Source organism: Coturnix japonica, chromosome 2 (assembly GCF_001577835.2).
Source record: "Coturnix japonica isolate 7356 chromosome 2, Coturnix japonica 2.1, whole genome shotgun sequence".
NCBI classification, from domain to species: Eukaryota; Metazoa; Chordata; class Aves; order Galliformes; family Phasianidae; genus Coturnix; species Coturnix japonica.
The window spans coordinates 66,752,154-66,766,407 of NC_029517.1; the positions used below are offsets into that span (position 1 = coordinate 66,752,154).

At 38.3% G+C, this 14,254-nt stretch overlaps 1 protein-coding gene across 12 annotated transcripts in view; it reads left to right on the forward strand.

The window, feature by feature from the left end:
* Positions 1-14,254, forward strand: part of PHACTR1 (phosphatase and actin regulator 1) — a 259,864-nt gene that overhangs the window by 169,727 nt on the left and 75,883 nt on the right. The window lies entirely within an intron of this gene.

The window sequence follows — 14,254 nt, forward strand, 5'->3', positions numbered from 1 at the left end:
TATTGGGTTGAGTATCAGTTGGGTGTCATCCTAGAACTGCATGCTTAGTGCTTCTGATACTTATGTGCAGATACGTGTGCCTCTCTGCAAAGAAAGCTTCTCATCCCCAGTCTTCACCTTTTCCTTTCTGGCCTTTCAAGACTTACTAAGTTCTTGCTCCTCAACCTTGCTGCCCTGAACATTAATGTAAGCCTTATCCTGGTGCTTTCAACCTGCTCAACAACTGGGCAACATCTGAGAAATTGCTTCTGTCAACACTGTGAAACCTAATCAGGTTCTGGATAAGCCTGGTCCAAGGTGGGAAATAGTGCTGGATACAGACCACTGCTTCCATCCCAGGTAGAAATCTTTTATGTAGGAAGATTATGTGTTGCATTTCTCTACATGGACAGAGTTTATTCCTATTTGATCCCATTTGTAACTAATATAAATAGAAGTCTTTTTGAACTTAAGATTTATGTCGTAAGTACAAAATGAGTTCAGACTTAAATATTTGACATGGTGATGCTCAGTACTTGAGTCTCAAGAAAGGAGAGGCATGCAGGGCCAGGGAACCTTGATGGCAAGAATCTCAGCTTCTCCCATCCCAGTATTACCACAGAAGTATAGGAAAGGTCAAGCAGATTTCTTGTAACAGTCTAGTTAGGCTAGTTATTCCAAGCAGTCTATTTTTAAAGTAGCTTTAAGCAATTAAATACAGACAATTATGTGCCACCCACTTTCATCTTTTCATAAGCCTTCTGTGTTTTACAAACTGAGAGTTATGTTTGCTGTGATCCTGCAGTAGCCAAATGAACTGACAGCATTCTCAGATAGTCACAGAAGAGAAATTAAAAATTGAGATGAAATAAAGCCCACTGTTCAGTATGTTCACCACATAAAAAAAAAAGCCTGACTTTCATATCCAGAGTTTCAGGCTCTATTCTTGTCTGGCATCTGACAACAAGCAGACTCTAATTTTAGTCTGACTTCAAACTCAGTCCAGGCAATTGCCTCCTCCAGTCTTGAGGCTGGCAACAAGAGGTAGTCATACAGTAGACTACTGAATATAAGAGTAAAAGAACAAAAAGGAATACACTGGACCAGGTTGCCCAGAGAGGTTCTGGATGTACCCTCCCTGGAAGCATTCAAGACAAGGCTGGATGGAGCTTTGAGCAACCTGGTCTAGTGGGAGATATCTCTGCCTTTAACAGGGGGCTGGAACCAGAGGGTACAAGTACATTCCAACCCAAACCATTTTATGATTCAGATGCCTTACTTCATCCACTGCAATGCAGGATCTTTAACTGTCTGATGGGAGAACCAGGAATGTATGCAAGTGATTTTCCATAGGCTCCTCACAGTTTCCATTGCTTTACTCATCACATTTTGTGAGAAATCCAGTGTAAAATGGAGACATCAGGATTAGATATTTATTTTAAAATTATATATAGAAACTTGTTCATGTTACCAGAGAAAACCTTTTCTTCATTTCATATGTAACCAAGATAGGCTTAAAAAATTACATAAGGTTTGTGCCAACGAGTTAACTGCGTATTACCTTGCCATGCTCCTACTTGCTTTCTCCCATTCCCTCCTGTACAGCCTTCCTCTTACAGTTTCTCTCTTTCCTCCTTCATCCTTAGCCACGTCTTCTTTCTTTTGCTGATTAAAAATGATCAGCAAGATCAGCTGTTCTGCAAGATGAGCCCTCCCAGCTCTCATTTCATTCCACAAACATGTCTGCAAATCTCCCCTCTCCTACACCACAGAAAGCATTAAACAATCAGCAGTAGCAGCAGCAGAGTGCCAGCACAGATCAGGGTGTACAGCTGGGTCATCCCTCTGTGTCTGCACTGCAGGGGCACATCCCAAATTGGTGAGTCTCGCAGCTGAGCCCCATATACCCAGAAGCATAGATTAATAAGAATATGATAACCTCCATTTGAGTGCAGCTGCATGCAGCCCTCACAACTACTTTTCCATGCTGTAATCCTCTCTCTGCTTTGGACAATAAAAATAAAGTCCACTCCAATTATTCCAGCCATTCTGAACCTCTTGTGATAGATCCGTGTCTGTGACTGTGAATATTTTTCACACAGTGTTTCCTCTGATTTTTTACTTATTTATTTATTTTAACTCATGCTTAGTTTATGATGAAAAACTGGAATATGAAAGATAAATAATACATCTTCTGCTTCATTCTTACTGGCTCTGTACTGACCTTGGCCTTAGACCACACCAGCAGCACTGAAACATCTATAGGGGACTGAAGGGTTTCCCTGATATATAATGATTATTAGTTGAGGTATAAGTTATAATATATTTATAGTTATAATATACTTATAACAATTCTGTCACTCTTATCAGAATTACTGTTTCAGGAGCACAGTAACGTGTGACTGTGGTGGCAGCAGTTGGTCTTGAATGTAATTTCACAGTGATTTTCTTCCCTCCCTAAAAACAAAACTGAAATGTATTTTTTTCTGCAGTGTTGTGGTTTAGTGTGGTTTTTTAATGGTGATTTTGAGCTCTGATATTTTGCAAGATGGATAATCAGGGGTGTCTGTAAGTTTCCTTATAGATAACTTAGTGTTTTTCTACAAGTTAAGACTTTTAAGATGAAATCTAAGCCGTTTTAAGATGGTTCCAGTCAAACTCTAGAAGCAAGAGGCACAGCGTATGTGTTGCACTACTGTATGTTAATGGATTGAACAGCAGTGAAGTGAGTCTCGATTTCAGATAGCATTCAAAGTGCAAGTGTGCCATGGCAATACTATAACAGCTAACAGTACAATGAGAAATTTCTTATTTGAATGCTTACTTGTAGCTCATATGCAGAGAGTTATTAGCTAAAAATAAAGCTTAAAAATAATTCTTAAATAGACCTATAAGGACATTGTATGTATTTTTTTTCCTAGTTAAAATGAAGCCTTTACTGTTGTCTAAAATTATCTTTAATTAGGATTGCATAACCTAACAATAAAACTGCTGATGATTAGAACCAGCAGACACAGTCAGCTCATGGCTTTAATTAGATTAAGCTCTTCATCTCCAGCAGTAAGAGATGGAGCGCTAGACCTCATTAACATCCAATCTGGAGAATGTTTTACAATTGTATTTAATATCATGAGGAAAAAGTTTGCAGTGAGAGAAAAATGAATCTTCCAACATCTTTGTATATTATGCTTGCTTAGCTGTTTGTAACATGTTAGAGATAGATTGCTTTGGGAGAGGGACCAACATGGGGAAGGGATCTCACATGCATAGTCTTATAAAACTCCAGATTGTCTCTTAAGTAGCTTTGACAGTCAGCAGCAATCTCTCTTCCCTGTTTATTTGTGTGCTCTGCAAGACATGTGGAAAATGTTGATAAACAGTGAGTGTGGTGACATGTTCAGTAAGTCCTCAACAGTCAGTTCAGTGCGTGGGACCATCAGTGCCACGCACTTAATGTTGAAGTGCATTCCTACACCATGTAAGACGGTAGTTCAATAATGATCAAATTTATTAGCCTTCACAGGGTTGCATACTATGAATTCTCAGTGCAAGCACTGGAGGCTCAGAATACGCCCTGCCTGCACAAAGTACAAGGCTATCGCTGCCCAGCAGCAGTACCAAGAGTGCTTCATTGAGCTTTGCTCAGACCGGCTCTGCTCACCCCTCCTGTGTTTCTCTGACACCCTTGAGAATTTGGGATCAAATCAGTTCCACTTTCTGGACTGATAAACTGTCATTTTTCAGTTCTTTAAATTCAGTAGTACATTGTATTGTGGGAGCATTCACCTTGGGCAGTCATTCTCAGGGATATGTGACATGGGCTTTGAAAATAAGGATGTTACATGTTATTAGGACAATACTTCACTTTATCTCCTGTCTCATTTAACTAAGTTCCTCTTAACTGAACCTCTCACTAGAAGCCTGTCTGAGGTAACTGATCGCTATGATATGTGTCCTTATTTCCAGGCAGAAAAGTACTGCAATTAGAAAGAGATTTTCTAAGGTATTTTTTAAACAGATGGAGTGGAGAAATCAGAACCATCACAAACATGAGTGTAGAGAGAAGATGGCAGTTTTCAGCTAGCTGGAACAAGACTTATCATCTCAAATAACAGGCCTGTTTGTCCTACTTAAATAAGTATTTGTGAGCAAAGCTTAATGTTTAAGTTTCCCCAGCAAACTTTTTATTTTACTTGTACATTTAAAGATGGCATTTGTAATGTTTTCAAAATGATCCTGAAGTGTTTGCTTCCTGAAGCAAATTAGTTTAAAAGGAAAACATTTTTTTTCCACTTCAGAAGATTTCATTTTGCAATCCATAAGATTTTGGGTTGAGTGTGGCACTATTTTTTTTGTAGATAGATGTGAAGGTACTGCTTTTTAATTATTGGGGAGCTTTTTGGATGGAACTTGTGATGTTAACCAGATAAAGAGAGTAACTACTAAAGAAGTACAGTCAAGTGCCTTTATCTTCAGGGTACCATAAAAATCTGAACTAAGTTAAATGGTGTCGGTTGGGAGTAGTAGTAAAATATGAGTTATTTTCCCATTTTCTACACAAAAGAGTGGTTTCTGTATTGTGCAGTGATTGTCTTGTATAGGGCTGCAAGTTCTGTGGGGCTGAGAGGTACTTTATCCTTCAGCATTAGCTGCCCAAGGATGGGGGAAACCTTTTCCACAGGTCAGGCACTAAACACAGATGGGGGGTTTATCTTTGATTTCCAGTAGGATTAATACCTGAGAGAGATGTTAAAACACTACTCTAATGGTTGAGCTCTTTGATCTTCTTCAACAGAAGCCAGTGTTGAAATGCAAATGATTTCTTAATTACAGTACAGTATCTCACAGGATTTGGGTTGTTCTGTAATTTTTTTGACCAGTAAAAAAAAACCTTATGAAACTTCACAAGAATGGAGGAGCCTGACAAAAATACTCAAGCACAGATTTAGCAGAACAGTTAAGCACTTAACTTTGCTTGTAAAACTTACGTTGCCTGTTCTCCAGTCTCCCTCTCTGTAGTTTTTGCATATTTCCGGGGACCAAAGGAAAGGACTCAAAATATGAGAAAGGAAAATCTTCCTGAAAAAAGTACAAGTTCAGCAAAGTGAACAAACAGTGATTCATCTTGGCTATGGTTGTCTATCCTGGTAAGAAGATACTGGCTCACTTGGGATTTGTTAATTTTGTTTGGATACAATTAGCCCTCGAGTTACTCATCCACTTGTCAACTTCCAGAGCTGCAGGGTTTTGCAGATTAAAGGATTGTGCTCATAGAAACTGGCTTAAGGTAGTGTTTTTCAGTAAAACATTGGAAGAATGATATTTTAAAATAATAAGAAGAAATGAAAAACCACGCACTTACAAAAACAAAGCCTGTTGTAGTACTTCAGAAAATATCACCTCTCCTCCTTAGGAAGCATGGTTAAAAGGCTGCCATTGTTGATAATAAAAGGAAGGCTGGTGTTATACCACGCTTTACTTAACCCATGATGAAGTTAGTGGGATGTGAGCAACTCATTCTTACTCTTTTTGTGCCACTTACCAATGACATGAAACGAGCAGACTTCTGATTCTCTTCTGTACAAACTTGAGAGCAATCAATAAACCACAGGACAGTGAACATCCGCCAGTGGCAGCACTCTTCTTTTGTTACCTAGAACAATGCTACAGCATGCAGTTCCATTTGTATATGAGGAGATTTAGGGGACTACAGCAGTGAAAATAGTAAAGTATTCCTATTGGTACAATGTCTTGAAGGAAAATACCCATATCTACATATTTATCTATTCATAGTTTCTAGAAAGTTAAATTCTGTCATGTTTTCTTAGGTGTACTTGGGGAAAGGCTAGGAAAAGTTTTTTGCATTATCAAGCCATTTGCATCGCAGACATGGTAAACCAATGAATTCCATCAAGGGCAAATTCGTAAATAATATTTCCACAAACAAGTTTAGCTCATTTGAGTTGCATTTGCCAGCAGAGAGTACAACTTTATCATTGGAACCATAGGAAAGAACTTGTGCAGAGGAATTAGCTAGCTGTGTCCACCTGGGTAGACACAGCTGGATTATGATATGAGGTCTGTGCCTCTCCAGAGGGACGTGTTGGTTTTGCTCATGTGGTATAGTGAAGGTTAAGTTCTTTGTATATATATTCCTTGAGCCTTGCAGTTTTCATGCTTTCTAGGAGAATCAGCAGAGATGTGGAAAGTGTTACTAATTGGCCACCAAGGTCCACTGTATTCTGTGAATGTGAATTATTGCATTACCGTGTGTCAATAAGAAAAGTCACACTCATAAAGATCATCCTAAAGGAAAACAGGCATTAACTACTACTTGCAGTCACTGAAAATACGTTAGGAATTTTTACAAGAATGAGTTCACACAAGAACCAGTGTTAGGATCAGTTCTTTTACCCTTTTCCTTTCATACTTCCCTGTGCTTTTTCAACTCATTACTTGTTTTCTGTGCTTTTTTTTCTGCATTCCCTCAAGAGCTCTCAGTGTGACTAGCACATCACAATTATTGCTTTCCACCTCTGCACTGGCTGCATTTCAGGGGTGGCTGAGTAATCTGTTTATGTAGGCTCAAGATGTATTACCCTCTTCCTGATGAAAGATGTAATACCAAAAGCAATTTTAATGTGACAATTGATATTTTTTTAGTTTGATTTGGTTGTCAGAGCCTGTACCTAATGCTTATGTTACTGTAATTGCTCTTCTTATAGCGTACCAGGCCTAAATAAAGGGATGGAGCAGAATGCAATCAAAAAGTCACTTGGAAAAAGAATGCCTCTTCTTTATAAAGAATGTGGAAAATGAAACATATCATAGATCTTCCTTTGAGCTCTGCTGTCTGAACTTTGGTAAAAGTAACCTACAATGGGAGGAGGACTTCAATTTCCATTTACATGGAGATGGAGATTATTATTCATGTATATCTGGATTTTCTCCTGTATTAAAAATGCAGATCTTATCTGCCCTGGAAGATGCTTATCCTGAATAATTCAAATTGTCCTCTCAAGAACAGAGTGGGAAAAAAAGTGTTTCTAAATCTGCTCTTTTTCTTAGTAGCATCAATTAGTCATGTACTTGATTCTTCGAGTCTTATCAAATCCAATAGCACTACACAACAGATACCATTTCAGTCCCCCAATTCATTAACAAATCTGAAGGTGAAATAACAACAGTATGGAAATAGCAATCATTTCTATGTCTTTTCAGTGCCAAAGAAGAAAAAGCAAATAGGGCAAGCAATGGTAATAGTTTAAAAAATGATAGAGAGGAGAGGGAGGAGATTCTACCCTTTAATTTTTAACTGTGAACTTTCAGCATTGTTTGCAGTAATTTAAGTAAAAATATAGATACCCCGCTGCACCAGTTTGCATCCACAGTAAGGACATGAACTTCAGTGAAAGTTTATCTTAGATTTTAATAGGTATAATAAGAGCACAATTTGGCTCTGTGATTGTAGTAATTAGTTACCTAAATGATGCCTTTATTTTTACTCCTTTAAAAAAAAAAAAAATCAGAACTGACTATAATATGTTGAGATGGAAGGAAGCCAGCTGGCATGTCCATATCTATCCATTGACTTTATAAAAACACTGTCGTTAAATAATTTTGTTCTAATACAGAATCATAATTATTTAATTATCTCCTTTTTGCCAAGGCAGTAAGCCTATTGTGCATATGTCTCATTCAACTCAGTATGTGAAACTGAATGGCTGAATGTTTTCCTAAGCAATACGTAGCAGTCACATCTGCCTGACTCCCCTTCGGTGTCTAAAAGACAAGACAAAGAACAATATAGCTCCAAAATATTCAAATTAATGCTAAGACTTCAAGTCCTCAGGGTTTTTCTACATAAGCATTGCACAGGAGATGCTTGCAAGAAGAGCCTACCTGGTAACTGCTCAGGCTTTTATACATTCGTCTCCTTCACCATGTTTAGCCTTTGGCTTTCTCTCACATTCAGCCTGCAAAACTCTAATATGTCATCTGAATCCCACTGAAAATGAAAATCTATTTTCAAGTTTCTCCATTTTCCTGCTTCTGTTTGTTGTTGTTTTAATCTTTTAATAGCTTCTCATTCTGCTTTGTATCTGATCACATATTTCTGTGGTTGATATCAGTTTGAATTTATAAATTATCAGATAACTTAAACTCCACCAAACCTTTGTATTTTGTATAAAGAAGATGAAATATATGGCTTCAGTTATTTTCCTTTTAGAAAGTCTCCATGCCTTCTGGTCCTTTTTCCAGTCATGTAAGGGTGCATGATATCTTAGGAGGGACATAAGTCCCTTTTTAAGTTGTAACTTCAGTGAGTCATGAGTTGTGTTAATCAATATATCTGTAATTAGGAGAAGAATTGTCTAAACTTGAAATTTTGCAATTTACAAAATGCTTGATCACTTCCATTGACCTAGAAGTATCTGGACCATTGACTCTTAAGCAATTGTTTCTTATGCTTGAGAAGACCACCATTCTCAAGGTTCTCTTTTGTGACAAAGATATAGCACATAAAAATAAGTGTCATGATCTCAGTTAAATGTTTACAGAATGAAGACTGTATCAAGTCTCCCCCATTCTAGTATATTTCAGTGCAAAAGATGTTACTCCTTCATTGCTGCAGTAAAAAAATCAGGAAACTGCTACTTGAGTTCATGAAAATTGCACATCTGTGTCATCTCACAGATTAGATCAGTGAGTCATAGTAGTCATATCCATTTCAGGAGCTGATTGATAACTGCAGATAAAAGATCTTATAAGAAGTAATTTCCTGTCCCAAGCCATGCAAGGCATTTGTTGTTCACACCACGTGTTTGTCAGTGTTGGTCCTAAAAAATTTCACTGATGATTTTGTAATTCCTCCATCAAATTGCTTGTTCTGCTGCATGACTTGCTTTATTGTTAGAGTATCATACTCACAAATTGGGCTTAAATCAAATGCATCTGAGTGAGTGATCAGGAGCAGCGAGCATGAGTTTATGAAAGCTGAGGGAAGATGAAAAGGCTGTGAATGTTGTCTACCTGAATGTTAGGAAGTCCTTGGTAGTCTTCCACACAGTCATCTTCTCAAGAGGCTCATGGCTTGGAAAGGTGTACAGTTTGCTGGCTGGATGGTCAAGCCCAGGGAGTCCTAGTGAATATAGTTAAATCCAGTTGGCAACTGGTTGCAAGTGGCATTCCCCATATCTCAGGCTTGGGTCCAGGTTTGGTCATTATTTGTCATTGGTCTTGATGGGAGAATCAAGCATATCCTCAGTAAGTTTGCAGGTTTGCAGATAATACCAAGTTGAATGGTTGGACTGTATGATCTTGGGGGTCTTTTCGATGATCAGTGATTCTATGATTCTAAGTTAGGATAGGCTGTTCATGTACTTGAGGGTAGGAAGGCTGTGCTGTGCAGATGGATCTAAATAAGCTAGATTGATGGGACACATCCAACTGAATGATGTTCAAGAAGGGTAAATGCCAGATGCTGCACTTGGGTCATAAAAACACTATGCAGAAATATGGGCTTGGAAAAGAATGGCTGGAAAGCTGCCCAGCAAAAAAGGACCTGGGGGTGCTGGTTGACAGCTGGCTGAACAGGAGCTATCAGTGTGCCCAGGTAGCCAGTGGCATCCTGGCCTGAATCAGATTTCTGTGTGTCCAGCAGGACTACAGAATTGACTGTCCCCTTGTACATAGAACTGGTGAGACAGCACCTTGAATATTTTGTTTTGTGTTTAGATTGGGCACTGGGGAAAATTTCCTTACAGAGGGAGTACTCAAACACTGAAATAAGCTGCCCAGGGATGTGATGGAGTCCCCATCCCTGGAGGTGTTTAAAAGATGTATGGATGTGTTGCTGAGGAGCAGGGTTTAGTGATGGAACACAGTAGATCAGGTTAATGGTTGGATTTGGTGATCTTGAAGATCTTTTCCAATCTGAATGATTCTATGACTCTAAATTTGTCTTAATTGAAACTTGGGTAAGTCATGGTTTTATTTAGCATGCTGAAGTGAAAGGTAGACAGTATGTGTCTTCTGCCCAGCCTTGATGGGGAGACAGGAGATGAGTAGTCTCTCAGCTAACCAGCGTACAGAAGATTTCTAAACCAGATGCATTCTCAGTTTTTGTGTTTGTTTAATTGCTTGCAAAGCATAACTATTTAACACATACAAACAAAATCAGTTTGAACGCAAGAGGATTCCCATCAAATAGCCTAATTGGCAAGCTACCACTTCAGCAGCAGTGGTTTATAAAGGTGAAATCAGTAGGTAAGGCAGCAGGTGATTGGGCATTTTTATTTGCTTTGTTTTGTTTTGCTTTGTAGCTGATGTGAGTTCCTTTCAGAACATCAGAGTGAGTCAGGATTGGGCATACTATTATTTCAGCTATACTTGTACAAACCAAAGATCTTTCCATTCCAGTATCTTTGAGCTCAGAAGATCTGTTGGTACAGAAACCACTCAGTGGTTGGCCATTCAGTCAGTATAAATCCACTGATACTCTGTGGCTCTACAATCCACAGTTAGTCCACCAAAACTATCATCTTAGTAAACTTCAGTTCCAAGGTACTTGTCTGGTGTTTAAAAAGAATATGTCCAAAGATGGAATGGGTATCTTGGAAATATAATTCTGATATCACTCAGCTATGCTTAGAGAGGGGAAGAAAGTTTGCTTTGCAAGCAGATGCTTCTCACTTTCCCTTAATGCTTCTCACTTTCCATTCTTGTTTCAGAATTCATCAACTTAGCTTTAAACAGCAATACATAAGAGAGCATTTAGCTTAGTATTTAGCTCAGTCAAGCTTTAAAAAGTCTGTTTCTTCATAAAAGCCTAATTTGGGGAATTTATATATATATATATATATATATATATATATTTAATGTAGGCCAATTGCTTCATTCTACTGAGGCAGAAAAGGCAAAGATTTACTAATGCTGTCATTTTGGTAGTGTACACAGTGGCTGTAGGAAGGCAGCCTCATTACACATCATCAGTTGTGCAGCTCTCATTACACAACTGAGTTTCACTTTCATAGAATCATAGAATCACAAGGTTGGAAAGGACCTACAAGATCATCTAGTCCAACCATCCTCCCTTTAACATACCTACAGAAAACCACTAAATCGTATCTCCTAGCTCCCTATCCAGACACCTCTTGAATGCTGCCTGGGATGGTGACTGCACCACCTCCGTGGGCAGCCATTCCAGTGCCTGACCGCTCTCTGAGAGAGAGTTCCTTCTTATGTTTAGTCTAAACCTCATCAGATACAACTTGTGGTCATTTCCTCAGGTCCTGTTTGTTGCCTGGGAGAAGAGCCCAAGCCCCTCGTCATCACAACCTCCCTTCAGGAAGTTCTAGAGTGTTGTAGTGCCAGCCAGCCCTACAGCAGAATACAGTGTAATGCAAGTGAATTACGTTGTAAGCTGGTACACTGGGAATTTTATTTTTGTCTACTTTGTACTTCTTCCCTCGGAAAGGTTCGTTAGTGTTACCTGAAAAGTGCTGCTCAATACTTGCCTTTTAAAGAATTATGTCAAGGGGGTAATTCTAGCTACTTTTCATGCAGACACTTGAACACCTGTTTCTCCTTCATTTCTCTGCCAAGGAATATTAGTTCAGGGTAACACCCACTGATTTCATGTACTACTGCTATTTTGTTTTGCCTCATAGTAATAAAGGTGAATAACGTAAGTGACTTCTCTAAAGGCAAAATTATATTTAACAAAATCAAGAGATACATAGGTTATATGATAATCTTACTATAGCATGAGGCTAAATTTAAGATGCTATCATATGTACCTGTCATGTTTCTTCATAGCACATCATCTGAAATGTGTACCACACCCATATTCCTCTGATCCTGCTCTTTACTGTGTCAAATTCAAAAAGCTTATGGTTAACTAGTTTTAAGCAACCTTGCAATATTTGAAGATTATCAGTGTCATCCTTTCCTGCTGTTTATTCCTCATTTGCAATTATAATAATCTGTGATATTTCAGCCATCTCCACAGCAACTAACTATGATGGCAGAAATAGACTGACATCTATTGCTACTATAAAACAGAAATAACTTTGACAGAAATAAATCATCCCAATCTTCCTAGTGTAAAAATAATAATAATAATAATAATAATAACAGGATAAATTGGAAATAGAAAAATATTTAGGTAGATTTAATGAATGTGCTTTATTATTTCTTCACTTACATCTGAATTTTGAATTTACTTTATTCATATTTTAATTAATGTATTTATAACTACATAATGGCATTTTGATAGTCTTCTGAAAAATATTTTAAGGTAATATCAACTTTCATCGAACTTGAAATTGTACATGGAACAGTGATTTGCAGCTTCTCTCTATCTCTTCTGTGAAGCATTAGTTAGACTCTGCAGAACAACTTGGCTTTAATTTTCTTTGTTACCAGAAACCATCTATAGTCGGGTTGTTACCTTACCTTGGGCAGAATTTCAGATTTCAAGTCTGCATTCCATTGACGCTTGTCATACCATGCTGTCAAAACGCAATCAATAATAATTAAGATTTGACTAACATGAAACACAGTGCAAAAAAAATAACAACAAAAATCCTCACTCAGCTTTCTCAGGAGTTAATGAATAAAGATCGTGAAGCCTGCAAGACCTATGATGAAAAAGTATCCTAAACCTGGCTGACACAATAGCATGCTACTTTTGCAACTAACACTACCCAGGCAATGAAAGCTGAATCCATTTTTGTAATTCTAGATGCCACTATGTTGAACTCTGTATTTCTTAACAGGTCTGATTTAATCATGCAAGAAAAATCCCCTGACAGGCATAGTAAGGAGATAAAATTCAAGTTCCTTTCTAAGGCAAATGAGATGCCTTTGCACATTCCCAACGGTTAGGTAATTGAATACACTGTAGTTTTGTGTGTTAGGATCAAGGGTGATTCATTAAACACATCCTTTAAAGAAAAATGTGGTTGAAGCAAGATATAGTAGATCAAACCAAAGTCTGTGTAGTCCAGTATCTTTTTCCAGTCAACAGTTAGATTTAGGAGAAGCACCCTTTCAGTATCTAAAGGTGGGCTGTAAGAAAGGAGAAAATTGACTCATTAGCAGTGTCTGTTGTGATAAGACAAGGGGAAATGGTTTCAAACTAAAAGAGGGAAGATTTAGTTTGGATATAGGAAGATGTTTTATACAATAAGGGTGGTGAGGCACTGGAACAGGTTGCCCAGAGAGATGGTGGAAACCCCATCCCTGGAGACATTCAAGGTCAGGCTGGATGGAGTCTGGGCAACAGAACGGAGCTGTAGGTGTCCTTGTTCATTGCAAGAGAGTTGGACTGGATGACCTTTAAAGGTCCCTTCTAACTCAAACAATTCTGTAATTCTGTGAATATCCTAGAGTGGGAGAGGGTGAGTATGTACTTATCTGTCCATTCACATACCAAATCAGATCCCAACACTCAGAAGTTTGTTAGACGAAAGTCATATCCAGGCCCCCAGATCTAACAGCCACCTGAGGACTTATTGTGCGTTATTATTTGTATAATGTTATTTTAACCCAATTACTCTTTTGGCTTTAATGGATGTCATTTCCCAGTTAATTCCACAAGAGAAAAATACACTGCACTTTTTTTTTTTTTTTTTTTCTTTTTTCACATGCACCCAGACAATTTTATTTGGCACTCCTTATTTCTTGCATTTTACAAGTGAGTGAATTCTGTTACAAACCTCCGTCATATTCCCAATTAGCAGCCCATTTCCCAGGGTGAAGAGCTCTGTTTTGCAGTGTTTGCTCTAGCATGGCCTGTGGTCCCAAGGGCGGGTGATGCACACTGACTTGCTTCTCTGCAATGTTATTTCTCCTCATCTGGAGCAATGGGATGTGAGCAGGGTGAAATGAGAGCAAGGAGCTCCTGCTGCTGCCACAGGTAGTCCCAGAACAAAAGCCCTTCTGCAATGAGTTTTCAGTTATTAGTGGATCCAGAAGAGTGCACAGCCTCTGTGGATGCTTTGCAGAGGTGCATGTGTGGTGCAGAATTCCTGGTTTCTGTTTCCTGTTTTTCTTATTTTTTCTTCCTTTTTTTTTTTCCCTCTTTTTTTCAAGCACTGTCCTTCAGGGGAAATGACTATTAGCTGTAACTGTGTGCATACAGTTAGGGCAGACTTCTCCCAAATGTGTTTTGTTTGCTTTTATCAATGTTGAGTTTTGTCACTTGTCATTTAGGATTGTAATATCTTTTATGGCTCTTTACAGTCAACTTAATTTGGCCACAGGAAAT